The sequence below is a fragment of the Peromyscus eremicus genome, chromosome 1 (genome assembly GCF_949786415.1).
Source record: "Peromyscus eremicus chromosome 1, PerEre_H2_v1, whole genome shotgun sequence".
Classification (NCBI taxonomy): Eukaryota; Metazoa; Chordata; class Mammalia; order Rodentia; family Cricetidae; genus Peromyscus; species Peromyscus eremicus.
The window spans coordinates 161,833,427-161,854,953 of NC_081416.1; the positions used below are offsets into that span (position 1 = coordinate 161,833,427).

General features: G+C 41.8%; 1 pseudogene; it reads left to right on the forward strand.

The window, feature by feature from the left end:
• Positions 1–3,740: 3,740 nt before the first annotated feature.
• Positions 3,741–21,185, forward strand: LOC131925827 (uncharacterized protein C2orf78 homolog; annotated as a pseudogene).
• Positions 21,186–21,527: the final 342 nt, after the last annotated feature.

Genomic DNA, 21,527 nt, shown 5'->3' on the forward strand with positions numbered 1-21,527 from the left:
CTGGTCTGGGACAGATATCCTCCTAAAATTTCATTAAATGAAATACAGGATTCCATGTATACACTATCAAGCACCCACCTTAAAGAGGAAATATACAAGTTTGAACATCTTCCTAAGAAGGGATTCATTCATAATGACGTATGTCTGAAGTTGTATCCATCTTTGAAATCATCCTTTTAATACTTTAATTTATTTTGTGTGTGTGTGTTTTTGTGTGTCATCCATCACTATGTATTTACCTGATTCCTCTTCAATCAGAACATCTGTATGTGCTTATTATCTTTTTTATTATATCAGAGTAGAATGTCTTTTTCTTTGTCCTTTACTACCTGGGTTGCCTGATTTCTTATGATTTATGTATTTTATCTAATTCTATATAATCTAGATACTAATACACTTACTGAGGTAGCAATAGCAAAGATGTCCTCCTGTTCTCTAGGACCCCCTCTCAAATATCTGTTTCTTTTTCTAGTAACAAATGCTTTACTTCCCTGAGAAACCATCTGTTAACTACAACCAGGAATTCTTGAGTAGCTGGTGTGTTGCTCCATCCTGGCTGTCTCTGAAAGGTTCAACACCTTGACAAACTTTGTACTCTAATACCATCGGGATTACTAACACTATGGCCTCTGAGGCATTTGGCATTTCATTTTACAGTGTGACACATAGGAAATATAACTCATTTGTTTATTAGTTTGCTTTTAGATTCTTTTTTTTTATTTTTATTTTTTTTAATTTTTATTTTGCAATACAATTCTGTTCTACATATCAGCCACAGATTCCCTTGTTCTCCCCCCTCCCCCCCTCACCTTCCCCCCAGCCCGCCCCCCATTCCAATCTCCTCCAGGGCAAAGCCTTCCCCACAGACTGAGATCAACCTGGTGGACTCAGTCCAGGTAGGTCCAGTCCCCTCCTCCCAGGCCGAGCCAAGGGACCCTGCATAGGCCCCAGGTTTCAAACAGCCGACTCATGCAGTGAGCACAGGACCCGGTGCCACTGCCTGGATGCCTCCCAAACAGATCAGGCCAATCAACTGTCTCACCCACTCAGAGGGCCTGATCCAGTTGGTGACCCCTCAGCCATTGGTTCATATTTCATGTGTTTCCGTTTGTTTGGCTATTTGTCTCTGTGCTTTATCCGACCTTGGTCTCAACAATTCTCGCTCATATAAACCCTCCTCATTCTCGTTAATTGGACTCCCAGAGATCCACCTGGGGCCTAGTCATGGATCTCTGCATCCAGATCCCTCAGTAGTTGGATGAGGTTTCTAGCACAACAATTAGGGTGTTTGGCCATCCCATCACCAGAGTAGGTCAGTTCGGACTGTCTCTCGACCATTGCCAGCAGTCTGTTGTGGGGGTATCTTTGTGGATTTCTGTGGGCCTCTCTAGTACTTTGTTTCTTCCTATTCTCATGTGGTCTTCATTTACCATGGTCTCCTATTCCTTGTTCTCCCTCTCTGTTGTTGATCCAGCTGGGATCTCCCACTCACCCAAGCTCTCTTTCCCTCGACCCTCACCCTTCACTACCCCCACTCATGTCCAGGCTGTTCATGTAGATGTCATTCCATTTCTCTGTCATTGGGCGATCCCTGTGTCTTTCTTGGGGTCCTGTGGACCTCAAAATAAATCCAGCTACTCTGAACCTGCTAGAAGAGAAAGTAGGAAGTAGTCTTGAACGCATTGGCATAGGAGACCACTTTCTAAATAGAACACCAGTAGCACAGACACTGAGAGAAACAATCAATCAATGGGACCTCTTGAAACTGAGAAGCTTTTGTAGGGCAAAGGATACGGTCAACAAAGCAAAGCGACAGCCTACAGAATGGGAAAAGATCTTCACCAATCCCACATCTGACAGAGGACTGATATCCAGAATATATAAGGAACTCAAGAAATTAGACATCAAAATGCCCAATAGTCCAATTAAGAAATGGGCTATAGAACTAAACAGAGAATTCTCAACAGAGGAAACTCAAATGGCTGAAAGACATTTAAGGAATTGCTCAACATCCCTAATCATCAGGGAAATGCAAATCAAAACAACCCTGAGATACCACCTTACGCCTGTCAGAATGGCTAAGATCAAAAACACTGAAGACACCTTATCCTGGAGAGGATGTGGAGCTAGGGGAACTCTCCTCCACTGCTGGTGGGAATGCAAGCTTGTACAACCACTTTGGAAATCAATATGGCGCATTCTTAGAAAATTGGGAATCCATCTACCCCAAGATCCAGCTATACCACTCTTGGGCATATACCCAAGGAATGCTCAATCATACCACAAGAGCACTTGTTCAGCTATGTTCATATCAGCATTGTTTGTAATAGCCAGAACATGGAAACAACCTAGATGCCCTTCAACTGAAGAATGGATAAACAAAATGTGGTACATATACACAATGGAATACTACTCAGCAGAGAAAAACAATGACATCATGAGGTTTGCAGACAAATGGATGGATCTAGAAAAAATCATCCTGAGTGAGGTATCCCAGACTCAGAAAGACAAACATGGTATGTACTCACTCATAACAGGATACTAGATGTGGAACAAGGATGACTGGACTGCTACTCACATCACCAGGCAGGCTACCTGGAAAACAGGACCCCAAGAAAGACACAGGGATCGCTTTTAGATTCTTGAGACAGGTTTTCTCTCTATAACCTTGCATGTTCATAAATATGTTGATCAGACTAGCTTTGAACTGACTAACATCAGCCTGCCTCTACCTCTGCCACTATCTATGCCTTTGCAATTGCCCTGACCCTGGCCCTGCCTGAAGACTGATGAGACTAACAGAATGCTCACACAAACTAAATGGAATCAAGTTTCTTTCTGTCTATATGAATATCCAGATTTCCAAGCATGATTGGATGAAGAGGACCACATGTGTTAGCCAAGGTGCATATTTGGTACCTACACAAAATCCCAAGAGATTTAACTAAGTGTGTTTACAACTGGAACTCAACTTTGACTGATGTTTCTGAATATCTGCAGCTGTGGCAGAGATCCTAAGAATGTCATCCAGCTGTTGTAGGGGCCTAAGTACAGAGGTGCACTGAAAGGAGGGGACATCCCACTTACCTGGGACTGACTTATTCCTTGAACCTTTTTCAGTGGTGCAAGGGAGACTTCCCTGGGAATCACACCTCAAGCCAGACAATCCCTCAGCTGCAGAACAGATCTCTGCTACTGCTGCACCCTGCATTCCCAGATAAGGACACCAGTTATTGATGGGGACAAGTCATTAACAGTCCCCAATCACAACATACAGAATTCCTGGTATTGCCACAAGCTCCATGCCTAAAACAGAGAATGACAACCTGCATGAGATGGCAGCAAATCTGTCAATGCCTCTGGATGCCTATGAGTGCACGAAAGAAAACCAAGACCCATTTCTCCTCCCTTTAGCACACCCCCACATACAGCATCCCTTGCACTTCACTGATGCTGGGAGCCTAGGGCAGAAGCTTGCTTCTGACAATGCCACCAGGGAAAGCAGCAGTCATGGTCAGGATGAGCCTGGGACATGCACAGTACGTTGGCCTCCAGCATGGACGTGCAGACATGACTACACTGATGGCAGAAGTTCACCTTCCCAACTGCTTAACACCCTCTCTGAACTAAACCAATTCCGGGTTCCCATGGCCACCCAATGCAAAGACTCCATAGTCTTCAGGAGCAATCAGGCCCAGTAAAGATAAGGTGTCATTAGCACACCCTTAAACCTGTTGAGGATGAAGGAAGAGAGATGCTCTAATCTGCTTCATGGAGAATCTCTAGCCAGAATCCAGTATCAGGACCTTGTGGAAGGAGAGAAGCTGTGGCTAGTGCTGTGGCCAGAAGGAGATATTGACAACACAGACAAGCAAATGGAGGGAAAGCTCAGAAGGTCACACTCTGTAGGCTCAGTAGACCTAGGGTTCATGAGCAAGATGAGACCAAAAAGAGCTAGAGAAATCAACTCCAGGAAAGCTGAAGGAGCTGAAGCCATCAAGTCAGTCATGGCAGAAGAGAAGCCCACTGTCCTCCACAACAACAGGAAGTGGAATCTACTTGAGCTCAGCCATCATAGCTTTAAAAAGCCTCAAACACACCTCGGCTTGCACATGCTGGTGTCTGTGAAGGTCTGTCACTCACTGTGGAAGAAGGGAGAGAAGAAAACTGGCATCTCCTGAACCTTCAACTCTTTGTGCTACTCTGTGCTCTAATAGTATCAGAGTTTGTTACACTTTGGCCTCTGAGACATTTGTCATTATCTTTTTCCAGGGTTACATATACTAAACAAAATAATTTTATTGTTAACTCACTTTTAATTTCTTGAGAAAAGGACCCTCTCCATAGCCCAGCATGTCCTAGAACTGACTACATCGAACAGGCAACATAGAACTCACAAAGATCTGCCTGCCTCCCCCTCTGCCTCCATCTCCATCTCAGCCTCTGCCTCCCCTTCTGTCTCCACTTCTGCCTCCTCCTCCTCTGCTGCCTCAAGAGTGCTGAGACTAAAGGAATGCTCCAAGAAGCCAGGTGGAATCCAGATTCTTTCTGTACATGTGAATAACATTTCCATGCATGTCTTGATGAAGAGGCCATGTGTACTCCAGGGTGCATTTTTGGTACATACCTAAAATCCAAAGAGACTAAACCACATGTGTTTACAACTGTAACTTAACTCGGATTCATCTTTTCCTGACAATGTGCCTTGTTTCAGTTGTAGGCTGTACTTGCTACAATACCTGTGAAGCACTGACCTCTAATGAGGTGTGCTCATGCTATCCTGGGTATTTTCTCCTTTTGTGGTAAAGTTATGATTGCTTTTCTACTTCTAGGAAGTGGGGCATCTGAAATGTATTCACCCTGTTCATAGAGTTTCATGGTTGTAAACGAATTTCTAAACCATCTTAAATAAATAAAAAACACAAAGCCAAATATAGTATTGAAAGCCTTAGAGATCAGAGAAATAGTGATAGCCACCAACCTTACCTCTCCGGCCCTGCAGCTACCAAAAGTGAGCTACTTTCTCTCTTACCCTCACCTTTATTGCCTTGCTGTACTGTCTTCTCATTGGCTCTTAGCCCTGCCTCCTCACTTCCTTGTCAATGCCTGTCTGTAAAGACCTCCAGGTCTCTATTGTTGGTGCTTGGTTTAAAGGCTCCGCACTAGGCTGCTCCCTAGTGCCTCCTTGAACACATATTAACCCTGTTTGCCTTTTGACACGATTAAGGTATGTGCTACCACTGCCTGATTCCTGTGTTTACTTAAAAGTGGCTGGCCATTTTCCTTTTGATCTCCAGGCATGCTTTATTTATTAACATGCAAATAAAATATCACCACAATTCAGCACAAATAAAACATCACCACATTTCCCCTTTTTGGTCTATTAAAAATAAAGAATGAAATTTATAAATAATATAAGAAAAACTATATACAATAAGTACAGCAAATATATACAATATATACAAGCAATAAATACATCAGCAATTTGACAAATTTAGAGAAAATATTACATTATCTACTCTATTTTTTGTGAGTTTAAAATGTACCTAATTCACTTTCTACCTGAACTTGTATTACCAACAGAAAATTGTCCTGTAATATTCCTTCAAACTTATATACTTTTCACCTCTTAGTGAGTTTCTTTTTTTAAAAATTTCTTAAGAAGGAAAAATGTAACTATGACTATCTAATTTTCAACTCCCGCAGAGACCGAAGAAGGAAATAATATTACCTAGTAAAACAGGAATTGCAAACAAGCAACTTCTAGAAAATTGTGAGTTGACAGAAACAGCCAGCTGTCTGGACAGTCACCTGAGGTTTTCTGCAATGTTGGGGCATCATCTTCAGCTTAAAGTCTTAGCATATCTGACAGACTCATTTGTGAAGTAGGATATACACAAGGCCTACAGCTCGACCTCACATAAGGCATGAGTATTCCATGTACCAGATAAAATTGAATTCTACCAGTGTCCTGTCATGATTCAGGATTTTAAATCCTGGAAATTGCTGGTGTTTCTGGAATTCATCTGCTTATTCTTCTCAGCTTGTGGAGGGCTTCATCTCGGCATCCTGTTCTTCTCTGCATCCCATTCTTCTCGGCTTGTGGGTGGCTTCATCTCCTTTATTAAATGCCAGTCTACCATTGAGAGGTTAGACTCTATCAGCCTAGTTACTCTTTCAAGAATAACTGTTTCAGCTACTGTTCCACTGCATACCGGAAGACATCGGTCCATTGCCTGTTGAACTGCCTTCTTAGAAAGGGGCCCTGTACCTTTTCCAGACTGCAAAGGCCACTTTAGCGATGGTGCCATATAGTCTTGGCATCAGAGGATGCCTGTTGCTAAAGCCACAACCACATTTGTTTTGGCAAGGATCGGTATTCCTTTGCTTTGTGTCCTCTTGGTCCATTTTGGATACCATACTCTCAGCAGTTGATACGAGGGCACTATTTTGCCCAGTGGCTAACTTTTGCCATAATGAAAGTTAACTCCATATGCAGTTTCTTCAATGCCCATATCTGCTCTGAAGTAGACTGGTGCTGCCAGGAGCCAACATGTCTCATAATCATAAAAAAAGAAAAAATGTAAGTTATTAAAACATTTAAATGCCATATTCTGTAGATCTCTGAAGGATTTGAAGATGACCTGCCTATCTAAAATATATCTCTGCTTAACCTTGAAAACACCTAACATGACGACAAGTTCAACTGTAATGACTAACTACTAATTCTCATTTCTCTATATCCTAATAGTTGATAATAATAACTTGTTAAATGTTAAATGAACTGTATAGTACAATATCCTGAACAAGATAAGCAATATACATACAGCATTTTCTAACAATATCAATCTCAATATATATAATTTGTATACAATATATAAAAATCCAATCCAATGTAAAGTATTTAAAACTAGTAGTTGTCTTTTAAAAATAGATTCAATCATCTACTTTTTATCTATATCATATCTATATCCTCTCGTTTTTTCAGAGTAGATTCAATAATCTACCTTTTATTCTATCATTTCTATATCTTTTTTTTCAGAGTAGATTCAATAATCTACATCTTATCTATATCATCTTTTTTTCCAAACAAGAATCTTAAATCTAATCTCCTTTGTTTAGCCCTTTTCCTGACCATTAACTACAACAACTTGTAACCAAGCCTCCTAAACAATGACAACTACCCCAAACCCAAAACCCACTGAAAAAACAAAAACCACCCGCCCCACCTCTTGGGAATGTGGGCATTGTGCTCTTAAAATTGCTTTCTGCAGTTTGTGGGTGATAGCATCTTTAGAAGATTCTGAAAAGGAAATTTTTGGGTTAATTGTCAAGTTCCAGGAGACGTAGCTATACCATTTGTTGTCCAGTCTTGGCATAATGCCAAAGTGCAGGGCTTATCTCAAGTCCTTATTCAAGTAGTCTGTGAAACAGGATCATCTCAGCTAGCCATCTCGAAATTGTTCTGAGCAGTTTGTAGTCCAAAGCTGATCTTTGGGTGATGTTTGTCAGCTTAGTGGTATTATTATCGTCCATATGGAATCATTGTTATGGGACTCCATCATCTTTCTGGAGACTTCAAATTCGAGGTTAGGCCTGGTCATGATTCCCTGCAGAAAACTGATAGAGACTCCAACACAAAAACATGTATAGGCAGCTAAATTAAGCCTTTTTCTAGAATTAGTTAGTACTCTATATGACCAATAATATCATGACAAAGCTATATACATATATAAATCTTGTAAATTTTGATATAAAATTCATAACTTAAGAAAAGTTTAAAGACTCTGCTGGGCAGTGGTGGTGCATGCCTTTAATCCCAGCACTCGGGAGGTAGAGCCAGGCGGATCTCTGTGAGTTTGAGGCCAGCCTGGGCTACCAAGTGAGTTCCAGGAAAAGGCACAAAGCTACACAGAGAAACCATGTCTCGAAAAACCAAAAAAAAAAAAAAAAAAAAAAAAGAAAAGTTTAAAGACTCAAAATAAAACCAAAGAATTGAGATTAGTGACAAAAAAACAGTTCCTTAATTTTGTGGTTTTCTTCTGTCCTATATCAGAAGATGGCTCTTTCATCTGACATGATACAGAGATTTTCCATTTTCCTTTTAACAACATACGTGGGTTTAGAGAAGGAAAGAGCCATTTTCCAACTTCAAAGCCAGCTTTAATTGTTAATTGAACTAGGACTACAAAAAGACCATTTGTGTAAGTTGTCTGTAGAGAAGAGCAGAAACAAACATTTATGAAGCCTTAAGAAATTTTACATGTGATACACCAATAGGCCAAATTACTCTTTTTCTTAGGACATTTTTCTAGATGATTTGTCCTTTATCTTCAGAAGTCTCATTTGTCCAGTGTTCTTCAGATTCCTTGGCCTTCATTCTCCTGAAAGAAAAAACAAAAACGCTTCCCCAAACCTAACTTGGGAGAGGTTCCCTTTTGGCAAGTTATATCTGATTATATAAAAAGGCATTTGTTAGTGGTATAAGTTAGTTTAAATTGGATGGTCAGGCTGGTTGATGAACTATCACCTCTTCTAATTAAGAGGTCTCTCTTGTTCAAATTGAACCTATATCAATTTTGATGGTATCCACAGCTTATCTTTTCCTATAGAAACAAAAGCAAAACCTCGTTCCCAACGTAACACATATCCTGGTTTCCATTCAGAGGTCAGCACATCCTTAAAGTATATAGGCTGATTTAATTCTGCAGTTTTATCTATTATCCAATGTCTCTCTGCAGCTATTGTCCCTTTCTCATTAGCACTGAGAAAATTCAAAGTTAATAGAGCATTATGTAATCTATTTCTGGGGGGGTTGTTACCCCTTTCTGTTTATTTAGCATATCCTTGAGAGTTCTATTTGATCTTTCTAAAACTGCTTGGCCTGTAGGATTATGTGGTATAACTGTAATATGCTTTATATTGTAATAAGCAAAAAAAAGTTTCATTTACAAGAGACATATGCTGAAACACTGTTAGTTTTAATTTGTGCAGGTATACCCATGATGGCCGTAACTTCTAGCAAATGCATGATTACAGGTTCAGCATTTTCAGAACCAAAAGCAATTCCGCACTGAAATTCTGAATAAGTATCAATGGTATAGTGTACATATTTTAGTTTTCCAAATTCTGCAAAGTGAAACACGTCCATCTGCCAGATTTCATTCCTCTGAGTACATGCCCTTGAGCTGGTAGTTCCTATAAAGCTACCAGATGAATTAAGTTTGATTGTTTGAAAAGAGGCTGTCTCTCTGTAACCATATAATGCGTTCCTGAAATAACTTCAACTTTAAAGTCTTCTGCGTGGGTCTGAATTTCTCTATAATTCATTTTAACCTTTCTTTTTCTCAAGCTTTTATCTTGGCACTTAAGTTGACCAATCTTTTCAATACTAAAATAAGGATAATTAAACAAATAATAGTTATAACTGATGTTTCCTACATCCTATCAACATTAATTATCCTCTCATTTAACTGTACAGTTTTCAGACTGTCTAATGAATTATCAAACAAAGATTAATTTCTTTTTATTGAAAAATATTTTCTATTTTTTAATATGGAAAAAATGTTCTCTTTTAACTAGTTTCTCCCTTTAAGATATCTGATATCTTAATTGACTTACCAAGTCTGCATAGAACAGTAGAAGTCCAAGGGACTTTCAAAACAGCTACCTAGCACGGTGGCAGTCCAAAATGGGAATCAGAATGACAGAGAGAGAGAGAGACAGAGACAGAGACAGAGACAGAGAGAAAGAGAGAGAAAGCACCTTCTAAAAGCTAAAAACTAAATAAAAAGTCCAGTCACGTGTTCTGGTCTGAACCAGGGGCTCTGTAAACACACAAACAGTCCAGCTGCTTGCAGTTCTGCAACCTTGCAGCTCCAGCAACATGAGGAGGAGATCTGGCTGCAAGTAGCTCCAGCTGCATTTAGCCAGATCTCATGTAGCTCTGGCCAAGCCAGGGGGCCTGTAAACCCTGGCCTATAAGGCCATCAATGGGTTTTTTTTTAATTAATTCTTGTCATGTGAGCACCAATTGTACATGAATTTCTAAATGGTCTTATTAAATAAGACACACAGAGCCAAATATAGGGGTGAAAGCCTTAGAGATCAGAGAAATAGAGAGAGCCACCAACTTTACCTCTCCAGTCCTGCACCTACCAAAAGTGAGCTACTTCCTGTCTTATCCATGCCTTTATTGCCTTGCTGTACTGCCCTCTCATTGGTTCTTAGCCCAGCTACCTCACTTCCTTGTCAATGCCTGTCTGTACAGACTGCCAGGTCTTTATGGTTGGTACTGGGATTAAATGCGTGTGTCACCATGCTTGGCTGTTCCCTAGTGTGTCCTTGAACACACAGAGACCCTATGCCACATGATCGAATTAAGAGTGTGTGCTACCACTGCATCACTTCTAAGTTTACTTAAAAGTGGCTGGCCATTTTCCCCTTGATCTCCAGGCATGCTTTATATATTAACATACAAAAAAAATATCACCACAAATGGTGTATCTGTCTTCACAATATCTAACCCCCAACTACTGTGTAGGACCAAAATTGTTCATTCTAAAAAGGGCTATTTCCAAAGTCATCCATGTAGAAAATATTAACAAACCCATCATGAAAAGATCCTACTACCTGTATACGATGATCCTCACAGGGACAAATTTGGGTAAAACAGAATAATGAAAAGCAATGGCTTAAGGAGGCCTCTGGGATTATGCTCTCTTTGTGTGGCTTTAATTACAGATTTAGGCACTGCCATGAGACTACTGTGCTTCACTTTACATCTTAGGAGCAATAGAAATGCATTTGAATAGATATCTTCTAACCTTGATATTATTACTTTAATCTTGATGTTTTCAAATTAAGGGTCTTGTAGAATAATTCTTATTAAACAAAGCTCAGGAAGCATTTTTCATATTAAAGCAATTCATATAATGCTGTACTTGTATTGAATCCTTCTCAATAACATTAGTTCTCATTGTACTTTTCATTGAACATATTCTTTTAGAACTGTATATTGTACACTGAGCCCAGTAACTTTCCTTAACTCTCATCAAAAATCTTAGGCATTGACAACTGCTTGACAGCATTGCCTCCCAAGTCATGAATGGAACCATGGAGATATGTGTAATCTAGGATCCATAAATAGAGACAGCATCAGGAGATATTTGTCTGGGACTGGATACATATGGTATAGTATGATTATCACGAGTTACAAGAACTCTCCTGCAATCACCTTGACTGATTTCATCACTGTAGCTGAAATAGTTCTGTTGTGTGTAGACATCACATATTCCTTATCCATTGCTCTCTTATTGGAAAGCAAGATCAGCTAACATAGATATTCCTGAAAAATGCTGCAATCTATGCTGATGTACAAAGTAATAACATGTTCAATTCCTTCAAATAGTATAGGTGGGAAATGATATATGTACTGATGGTGTTTAAAGTGACCCCATACTGAAATAGAGAGAGAGTAGAATACTTCACATTATACCCACCAACTTATTGGTGTTTCCTGTGGAAGCAACAGTTGGAAGCCCCCTACTTTCAGTTAACTCTCCAATTTTATTCTCTAGCATCAAGAAAGACCATTTTCCAATGGGCCTGATAGTCAAATGCAAGTAATGTCTAGAATGACATGACAAGTTTTCATCAATCTCCATGGCTCCTTCCATTATGTACAGTTAAGCTTCACAGCCACAGACCTGTCTATCACTGCAACTTTCTGTTCAATTACTTTCTAAGGTATTCACCCATCCAAGGTAATCACTGCTAACATATCACAATGGGATGTTCACCTGATTTTGGAATAAAAAGCTATGCTACACTACTCTACCCCACTGCTCTAGCTCTCAATTCGATTGGACTGCTTGTAGGACAATCCCTGAGCTTTGGATGGACTGCTTTGTGCATGATCCATTTCTGAGTACCAGCCTGCCATCTCACCACAACAGCAGCCACTGAGACTCAGCAGCTGAAACAATTACAACTCTCTCCAGCAGCAACAGAAACAAATGCCAAAGGATGGCCAGCAAGGAAGCAGACTGTAACTGTTACATCTGTATCTGCAACTACATTAATCTCCTACAAAATTGCAAAGGTTTAGAAGGGAAATGTAGAGACCCAACCATTCTGTTCAACAAAACAATAGCAGTTGTCTTCCCTCTGGGATGTAGGAACTACTCAGTCACAGAACATTTTATGGTGGATTACAGTACAAGATAAGAATTCCCTTCTGTGCATGTGTACACATAACAAATTGGAGAGTTGTTACAAATATACCTAGCAACTGTGCCTTCTCGCTACCAGTGTATAATTCTCTCTTGACATTTTACTATGTGGAAGAGCCATCCAACAACCTAATAGCACAATTCCTGACCATTCTCCCCCAAAATGATGGAAGAGCCTGCTTGGTCTATGAAAGCCACCCAGCTGGCTATTAGAAAGGGGGTTCCAGCTCCAGGCGAGTTTGAACTTCTCATATTCTGCAAATCATTTAGTTTGGCCCTTTTCTACTTCTTGCTCATAACTTACAACAGGATCACAATAACTTTCATATTTTAGGAGGTACTAAGGACCTTCATGGCCAACATCTCCTGAGGTATAAGCCCTCCTCTGGCACTTATCATTTAGCAGGCATCTGTCTTTAGGGAGTGCCATTTTTCAACCCATGCAGGATACCATCTTTCAAATTATTTAACTTACATTAACTTTTCTTGCAGATGCTGTCCCAAAACAATATATTATCATATTTTTGTTGTCTTTTGAAAGCTTTTTCTTTTGTAAAGAAGGAGAGAATTGTAGTACATACTGAGAAATGAGGACTTAGAAAATAATTGAAAGGAGTACGGGGTGTGGTAACTAAGTTTGATATATGTGGTTAGAGGAAATAAGACATTGTTACACTGAAAGAAAAATAATATGCAAATATTAAAAAGTAAAAAACACAGAAATGATGAGAATTAAACACTGAACACAGTTCTATCTATCTATCTAGCTATTAGCTAGCTATCTAGCTATCTAGCTATCTATCTACTTATCTATCTCTCATTTTCTCTCCACTGTCAGAATTCAAATAACACAGGCCCCCATCATGTTCTACTCATTTGGTGCTAAGATGCTACAAGAGGACACTTTTTCTGATGGATCTACAACCAGAAGCCTGGATGAACCTTCCAACTTTCAGTCATTGCCACTTGGAATGTGTCACCTTATCTGACAAGTGGTCAGTCATGAAGGAAAATGCAAGGGTGAACGTCAAAGGCAGCCTGCTGGCCTATGAAAAAGGACAGTCTTATTGCAGACCTTTGCCAAGCAATCCAAAATATGATACAATCTACATGGAGGAAAAGTTCTACTGAGCTGGACATGTACCTACATGATACAGCAATAGCTCAGTGTAAAAGAGGTCCCAAGGGAGAGTGCTGACAGCTCATGTGAACTCAGGAGAACTAAACAGGCTCCAGGGTCATTTTCAATGAGGACTGACAGACACTGTCATAGTAGTGCTTGTTGAGGCAGTTAGAGTAAGAAATGTATATAAATGCACACTACACCCATGCCATAAGACAGTCTATGAACCCACCAGTGAGTGACCAAAAATGATAACAATCTAAATCAAAATGAGGAAATACACAAGATTTCTCCATATTTAATCAAAATTTTGCATTCCTGTCTGTGAAGATACACTGAGATGGGAAATGGGTTGTTCTCTTTTTTTTCAAATATAAAGGGAAATTGTAGGATAAAAGAGCCAGCCAAAGAAACACACAGTGGCCCTGAAACCATGGCGCTGAAAGAAGAGCCAAAAGCTTAAAAAGGGCCAAAAAAAGAAACAGACCATAGCCATGAAACCAGAGCCAAAAGGTTAAAAATGGCCAGTGAATAAAAACACACTTGGGACCTGAAACCAGAGTCAAAGAAACACCCTCTGCCCCTGACACACTCAACACAAAAACCAACCAATCCCTTAGGAAGAAAACCAACCAATCCCTGAGCACAAAATGTAAAAAAATCTCTGAGTTTGTCCAAACTCAGGGACTGGAATCTGAGCAATTCTCACCCTGAAAAGCTCCGCCACTAAGAACCTCTACTACATAAGCCCTGTACACATTCAGTTAGGAAATGCCTTTTTCCACTCTGTGAAAGGAAGCAACCTTCCTGGATTCTTCCCCTCCAGTAAATCTCTTGAATGAGATTTGGGTGAGACCTTCTTTTGTCAGAAGGGAGCAGAGCAGAGAGGGAACATTAGCCACAGTGGAGCAGAGCAGAGCAGAACTGTAACTTTTGCTGGGGAAACCTTCCCCTAACAAAGCAGAGTGGTTGCATTGGGGAAAGCTTTAACTGGAACAGATGTAAGCTTCTAGCTTAAATTGACTTTGTGCTATTGCTTGGCTCTCAACTGCCAGGATCCCATTCCAACAAGCTGCAACACTTACAAAAACACCTAGATTGCATTTTCATGTAACCCACCACCACATACCAACAAATGCCTTCCTGCTCCAGGTGTTCCATCTCTATTTAGCCTTTTCTCAGAAAAAAAGCATGGCAGAGAATGCTAGAAGGCAAGGATTCTGCAGAGACTGTTGCCAGGAGGAAGAAGCTTCAGTAACTGTCATACTCATTATACTTGTGGATGAAGACAGAAGGCAGCCAGACTCAATGTCTAACAACTTCAAACTATAAGAAGGGAGGCAAGATACAAAGAATGCCCATGAGTCTGAGACCAGAGTGAGATACAAGATGAGCACCCAAACAACAGGGGTTACCCCTCAAGTGCTTGCTACAACCAGCAGCCTCCAATTACAAGCATCTTCACGATGAACAGAAGACCATTGCTTCTGGAAGTTCACCATGTTACTTCCCACCACTTTAAGGATACGGGTTCACCCTAGTCCAAGAATCAAACCCTACCAAAAAGGGATGAAAAGCAGAGAAGGGAGATGTGAGTCCTGCCTGGGTCAACACAGACTAAGGAAGGCCTCTAGGAGAAGAAACCAAAATAGAAGATTCTTGGAGTTCATCATCAAAGGTGCATCAATACCCTGTTCTTCAACCCCGTCAGAAAGGAGCCCTTTGATCTCTTCCTTGGGTCATGAACAGAGGATGACAGCTCATAAATCAGATCAAGTGAAATGGTTTCACACCCACGTTTCCTTCACGAAGATGTTTCTCTCTTTCTTGCCCAAGGCTACTGACTGTATGTACAGTGTATGATGATGGGACACTCTATGCTGGAAGGTGACACCTCATGGGAACAATAGACACAGCTTCATCGATAAACCTTATAAGAAGCTCTGCCAATATTCTGGACTAAACCTCATGAAAGGGGGACTTCCATGCCAGGATTGCTCCCAGATAGGACAAACTGCAGATAACAAAACTCTTCAAGGGAAGCCACAGATTCCATCTCACTGTTCTTCCCACTTTCCTCTTCCTTCTACAGAAAATTTCCAAAGTGTATCTTTCTTTGGGACAGAATGTGCTCTGCAGCCCTCTGCACCTGTGCTGAGGAATGCTACGCCCTTAGGAGGAAGTGTGTACAACTTCTCCAGGGTCTCCACCCCAGCTCTGAGTTCAGCATGGCTCCTGACATCAGACTCTAGCACTTGTTGCCAGCGGCTCATGGACAGTGCCTACCCCTACTTACCAGCTGGCACAATCATGGTGACTGTGCTGACTGACCAGGGCCAGAGCTCTGCCTCAGCACTCTCCTATCCAGGTGTTCTTAGTGGGATCCCACGGGAAGCACTGACAGGAGGGGAGCTGCACTCCAGGACTTCACTGTAACTGTCATTGACCAGAATACCACATTCTCCTCCTTGTCTATGACAGCCCAGGGTGATAATATTTTAGATCCCATTGCCTTAGTCCTCTCCTATCCAATACTATCTGCCAGCCTTGTTCAGGCCACACCACCACAGGTGCCAAATCAAGGATACAGCCTGGCACCTTCCTACCAGGAGGGCAGCCACGTCTATCAAATGACCTCAACAGCCTCGGTCCTCTGATGGCTGGAGGACTCAGGCAGTGCCTGCAGGCCTGTAGCTCTGTGTCCTATTCTGGGGATCAGTCCTCTGCCCTGCAACCAGGGATGGTGATGATGCCAAAGGAGATTCAGCCAATGAATGTCCAAACACCCTTCTCCACCTCTGCCATCTACCATCCCACACCTGCTCAAGACATGCCAGACACCAGTCTTCAAGAAAAGCCAGGAGGGGAGGAGTGAGATCAGCACACAAAGCAGACACAGCTCCACCTTTCAGCAGTGGATGTCCTCAGGGAGAAAGGATGGGAGTCCTGAGAGCTCAGCCTTGGCCTGGCTCACCATCCCCATCTTCAGTCTCTATAATGACTGACAATGCAGGGCAATGAGTGGCACCCATCCTCCATTAAGACATGTCCAAGGACACCACCACAGACACACGTCACTGACCTAGTTAATCAGTCCCATGCACCGTTACACAGCAATCACCTGTGGGAAGCCTTCCTTGGCAGTGGATGGGTTCTGCAGAAAATGTAAGGAGTCAGTGGTGAAGGAAGTGAGCCAGGCCATGGTGGTTGGGAGAATCTTGTAGCCTGACTAACTAGCAGCCAGAGTGTTTTTCTTTATTTATACAGAATTTAGTTAGCAGACATTCATCGTGTTCCAAAACATGGATCATATCATTTTTGTTTTGGACACCTCCTTTTGCTCATCTTTTAGTCATCATTTGTAAACTATGACCAAACAGAGTTATTATTTCCAATCATTTTCCCTCAAGTTTTGACATCATTAATAAACAGAGTAATCATTCTTACTCATTAGCCCCATAACCCTATTTTTAATAATCTAGAGGCATATGATAGCCTGTGCTAAGGCCTGTTACTTTGATTACTTCAAGGACACTAGACCAAAACAAAATCCTCAACCATCCTGGGCATTTTGTCATGTCCCAAGCAATGTATTATTAACTCTTAGTGGTCAGAGTACCCAGGAGAAATCCTTAGGCTAAAGATGCTGAAGTTATTATTCAAATTCTGACATAATACAATAAATGTTCACATTTATCTCCTTATAGAATTTGTCTATATGTTTAATCCTGGCATTCCATTGTTCCTTGGTCATGCGACATTATAGTGGCTCTACATGAGTTAACTTCTAAGACAGGGAGGTTGTAACACCTCATACTTTCATCATCTTTCCACTCCATATTTTACTTATCAATATGTCTCTATGTAGGGCAGAGTTGTATGTCACGTAATTGTCGGAGTGTACACTGGGAAGAGCCTTGTAATCTGAACTGTGGACAATTCCTCTAGCCCACCGAATCTTGTTGACCTTTTTAATTTTACTTTGTTTTGAATAGCTTGTCCCTGTGTAAGTACAGGGACAGATGTTTCAAGTGTATCTAATAGCCTCATGAAGAAACCTCTGGCTTCTTTATGTGTCACAACATCCAAGGTGTAAAGAAGACCTTCAAGTAGATAAGGATATCTCCCTCAAAGTGTATGTGGGGGGAATAGTATGTTCAGGACTTTACTGGGTAAGCTTAGAAGCAGCATGCCTGGGAGAAGGCATAAATGATTCATAAAGAATTTTCCATGGATGCAACATACCCAAATTGTACAAATATTAAAAGTGCCCCATTAAAAGTGTAACAGGTGAAAACCAAAGGTGGCATGGCAGCCATCATGTGGCTCAGCTTTGCTGGATCTTTGTTAAGCAGCAGTTCTGGCTTTATAACTTCTGCCATTCCATTCAGATATGGCTGTGTCAATCACCTACTTCCTAATCTGTTGCTCAGTGCTATAGAGGACACCAAGGCATTTCTATTTGGTAGACCTTTATTTTCTCTTTGCTGAATTCTGATTCTAGAGCAGTGCAACTCCAAATCTGTCCTAGAAGAAGTATTACTCCCAGATTCCAAGTGCTGGCCCTGCTGTTCTCTTACAAGCATAAGTGCATTGAGAGTCCAGTATACCCAGTGTACCAGTGTACAACTGCTAAGTTGGGCAAAGCTTCTCTCTCCTCTCTCTCTCTCTCTCTCTCTCTCTCTCTCTCTCTCTCTCTCTCTCTCTCTCTCTCTGTCTGTCTCTCTCTCTCTATCTCTCTCTCTGTCTCTCTCCCCTTTTCTTTGCTATGGTTATTCAGAGGTGAGCCAAGGTTATGCATGATCACTAGGATATGTTCTCTACCACACAGTCACACCCAAGACTAAAGATTTCACCTTCTTAAGCCAATTTTCACGTCATTAATAACAAGGCTGTGAAATGTGGAGCTGGACGAAATCCAGGGTTGTTGAAAGGATTGCCTTGCAGGATTGAGGAACTGGGTTTAGATACCTGAACCCACTTAAAAAGCCAGGCTACTGGGGGCATTTGAGTAATGGCAAGAAGTTGGCAGACACAGGTAAGTTCTTGAAAATTATGGACCAGACAGGTTGCCTGATAGCAAACTTCCTCAGAATTGAGGGTCACTCTTACAGAGACATGGGAATGGAAAGGGAGGACCACACCCCAAGGGAATTCTGTCACCTCCCCATGATCACTATGCATGCACACAACACACAAACACCGAGGAAAACACAAACATCTGAGAAAACATGATATCACATGGTTACCAGAAATAAGACAGTGGTCACAAGTCTCCCAACAGAGGTGCCGCCTGTGCTACTCAAGCAGAGCTCATAGGAATGCCTTCCCCACTGCTGTAGGGGTCTGAGTACTGAGGTGCACTGAAAAGTGGGGAGCACCTCCCTTACCAGGCTCTGACTTCTTCCTTGACTCTTTTTCAGTGGTGAAAATGGAGACAACCCTGGGATTGACAGCTTCAGGCCAGACACACTGTCTGCTGCAGAGTCCAGACCTCTGCAGTGCCTGCACCCAGGATGTCCAGAAGACACCACCTGTCCATGGGGACTGGTCATTAACTGCTCCCATGCACAGTTTTTTGGAATTCCTGCCCTTGCCTCCTGCTCCAAGCTTGGAACAAACAGAGAATAACGACTTGGATTTGATGACAGCCGATCTATCAACTCCTCTGGATGCCTATGAGGGCATAAAAGAAAACCAAGATCCATCACGTCTCCCATTAGCACATGCCAACATGCAGCAGGCCCTGAACTACACTGACTCAGGGAGCCTAAAACAGAAGCTTTCTCCTGACAATGCCACCTTGGGAAGCAGCAGCCTTGGTCAGGATAAGCCTGGAGTGTTGCAAGATGCAATGGGCTCCAGCTTGGACTTTGCAGACATGACTACACTGGTGGCAGATATTCACCTTCCCTGACCCTTCAACTCCCTCACTGAAATGAACCAATTCCAAGATCCCACAGCAAACCAATCCATCCAAAGACATCAGGAGGGATCAGGACGAGGAAAGCATCATCAGTGTACCTGTGGACCAAGTGAGAAAGAATGTCCAGAAAGTCTTGGAGATGCTTGATGGACCTTCTCAGGCCAGAATTTATTCAAGGACCTGGTGGAGGGAGAAGAGGCTGTGGGCAGTGCTGGGTCCAGTGAAGGGGCTATTGACAACATGCCTAAGCACTTTGAGGGCAAAGCCCAGAAAGCCACACCTAACATGCCCAGCAGAGCTAAGGCTCAGGGGCAAGACAAGACCAAGAGAACCAGAGAAAACAACTCCAAGAAAACAGAGGAGCTGAAGCAGTCAAGGAACAGAATCAAGGAGGAAGAAAACAGCACCATGCCAAAGAACAAGAGGAAGAGGAATCCACCCGAGCTCAGCCATGACAGCTTTAAAAATCCTCAAACTCACCTCGGCATGCACATGCTAGAATCCGTGCAAGTCTTTCACCCACTGGGGAAGAAGAGTGAGAAGAAAACTGGCATCTCCTCCTCCTGGGCTCAGCTAAACTTCAGCAGCAACAAAGATCCTAGAACATGCCCAGCCACCTCATCCCTTCTGGATGTGCCATGTGATGGCCGGGGCCCTGGTAAAACCCTGAGCAATGCTCAGAGACCAGAGAGCAATGTCCACAGGGAGTGTCCATCTCCATCCCAGTATGAGCTGTCCCCACCTGGGAAGGTCAAGTTAGTACCTCTGCCTTTTCCAGCCCTGGACAAGCCACAAGCCAGACTGGTTTCTAGAAAGCCTCTCTCCCTGGCTTCACACAGGCCCCCTGCAGTATACCCTGTGAGGCCTCATTCCCACTCGGCTCAGCCTTCCACACTCAAGCCATCTAAACCAGCTCCTGCCAGCACTTCTTTGATGGCCTCGGACAAGCCAGTTCTGCCTATTGCTACCAGTGCCACATGAGCTAACATAACCAACCCCATCCAGTCTGGCCCTGGGCCTCAGAGAGCTGCCTCTAGGCTTGGACCCTACAGGGCATCATCTCCCTCTTCACTCCAGAGGGAGCTTGACTCTGCTGACAAGAACAAGGCCCCATCACCTCACAAACCTCAAATCCAATATCTGCTGCAAGACTTCAGCCACCAACCTATTCCATGGAGTAAAGTCGACATTCCAGGGCCAGTCATCTCACAGCCCATCACAGAAGAGCAGAGACCAGAGAGGGAGGCCATGAAGAGGCAGGCTCAACGGGAGAGAGAGAATGCTGCCAAGTTCACCTCTCTGGGAAAACCCAGCTCTTCCTTCAGAGGCAGAAGGATATGGAAATTTCCAGATATTTTGGCTATGTCATGTAAGAGCTGGCCTGGACTTTGGAACACAGTACTATTCAACATAGACAAGGTTAGATATAGACACAGATATACAAGTATATATTGGATTTAAAGACTTGGATGTATGTGTACATATGTAGGTACATATGGAGTTAAGGAGATTAATATGTACATCCCAGGATTTATATATAAATGGTCAGACATAGTTTCTATACTTATAAATATTTGAAGACACTAAAAGTGACTGGAGAAGCTAAAGTCAGTTATATTTCACCCATGAATAATTATATATAGAGTGATTTGATGGTTTCTTCATACCTTAGCTATTTTAATTTATGTTGCTAAAGTGGAAATGTTTTCCATAAATATATCATATGCTATAAGTCAGTGATAGTGTTTATTTAAGATAAAAGTATCTAGCCAAAATCTGTAGTGGAATTAAAATTATTCTCCTTGACTTTTATTTTTCACTCTACTGGTTTGGTATGTTTTCTATAGTGTATACTGTATAGTGAACATATACCTGCTCTTGCCACACTTACTCCCATTTGGAAACACTCACTCTAGCCCTTTAATCACTATTGGTCTGGGACTGAGCACCTCCAGGAATTTCATGATGAGATACAGGATTCCATGTATACACTATCAAGCACCCAACTTAAAGAGAAAATATACTATGTAGACTATCTCCCTGAGATTGATTTCATTTGATTACTATTTTTATCTTAAGTTGTATCCATCTTTGAAATTATCCATTTAATACTTTAATTCATTTTGTTTATATGTGTGTGTGTTTGTGTGTTGTCCACCCGAATTCCTGTGGAACACATATGTGAGGTGCCCACAGAGGCCAGAAGAGGGCATCAGACCTCTAAGGTCTGGAATTAAGAAAGATT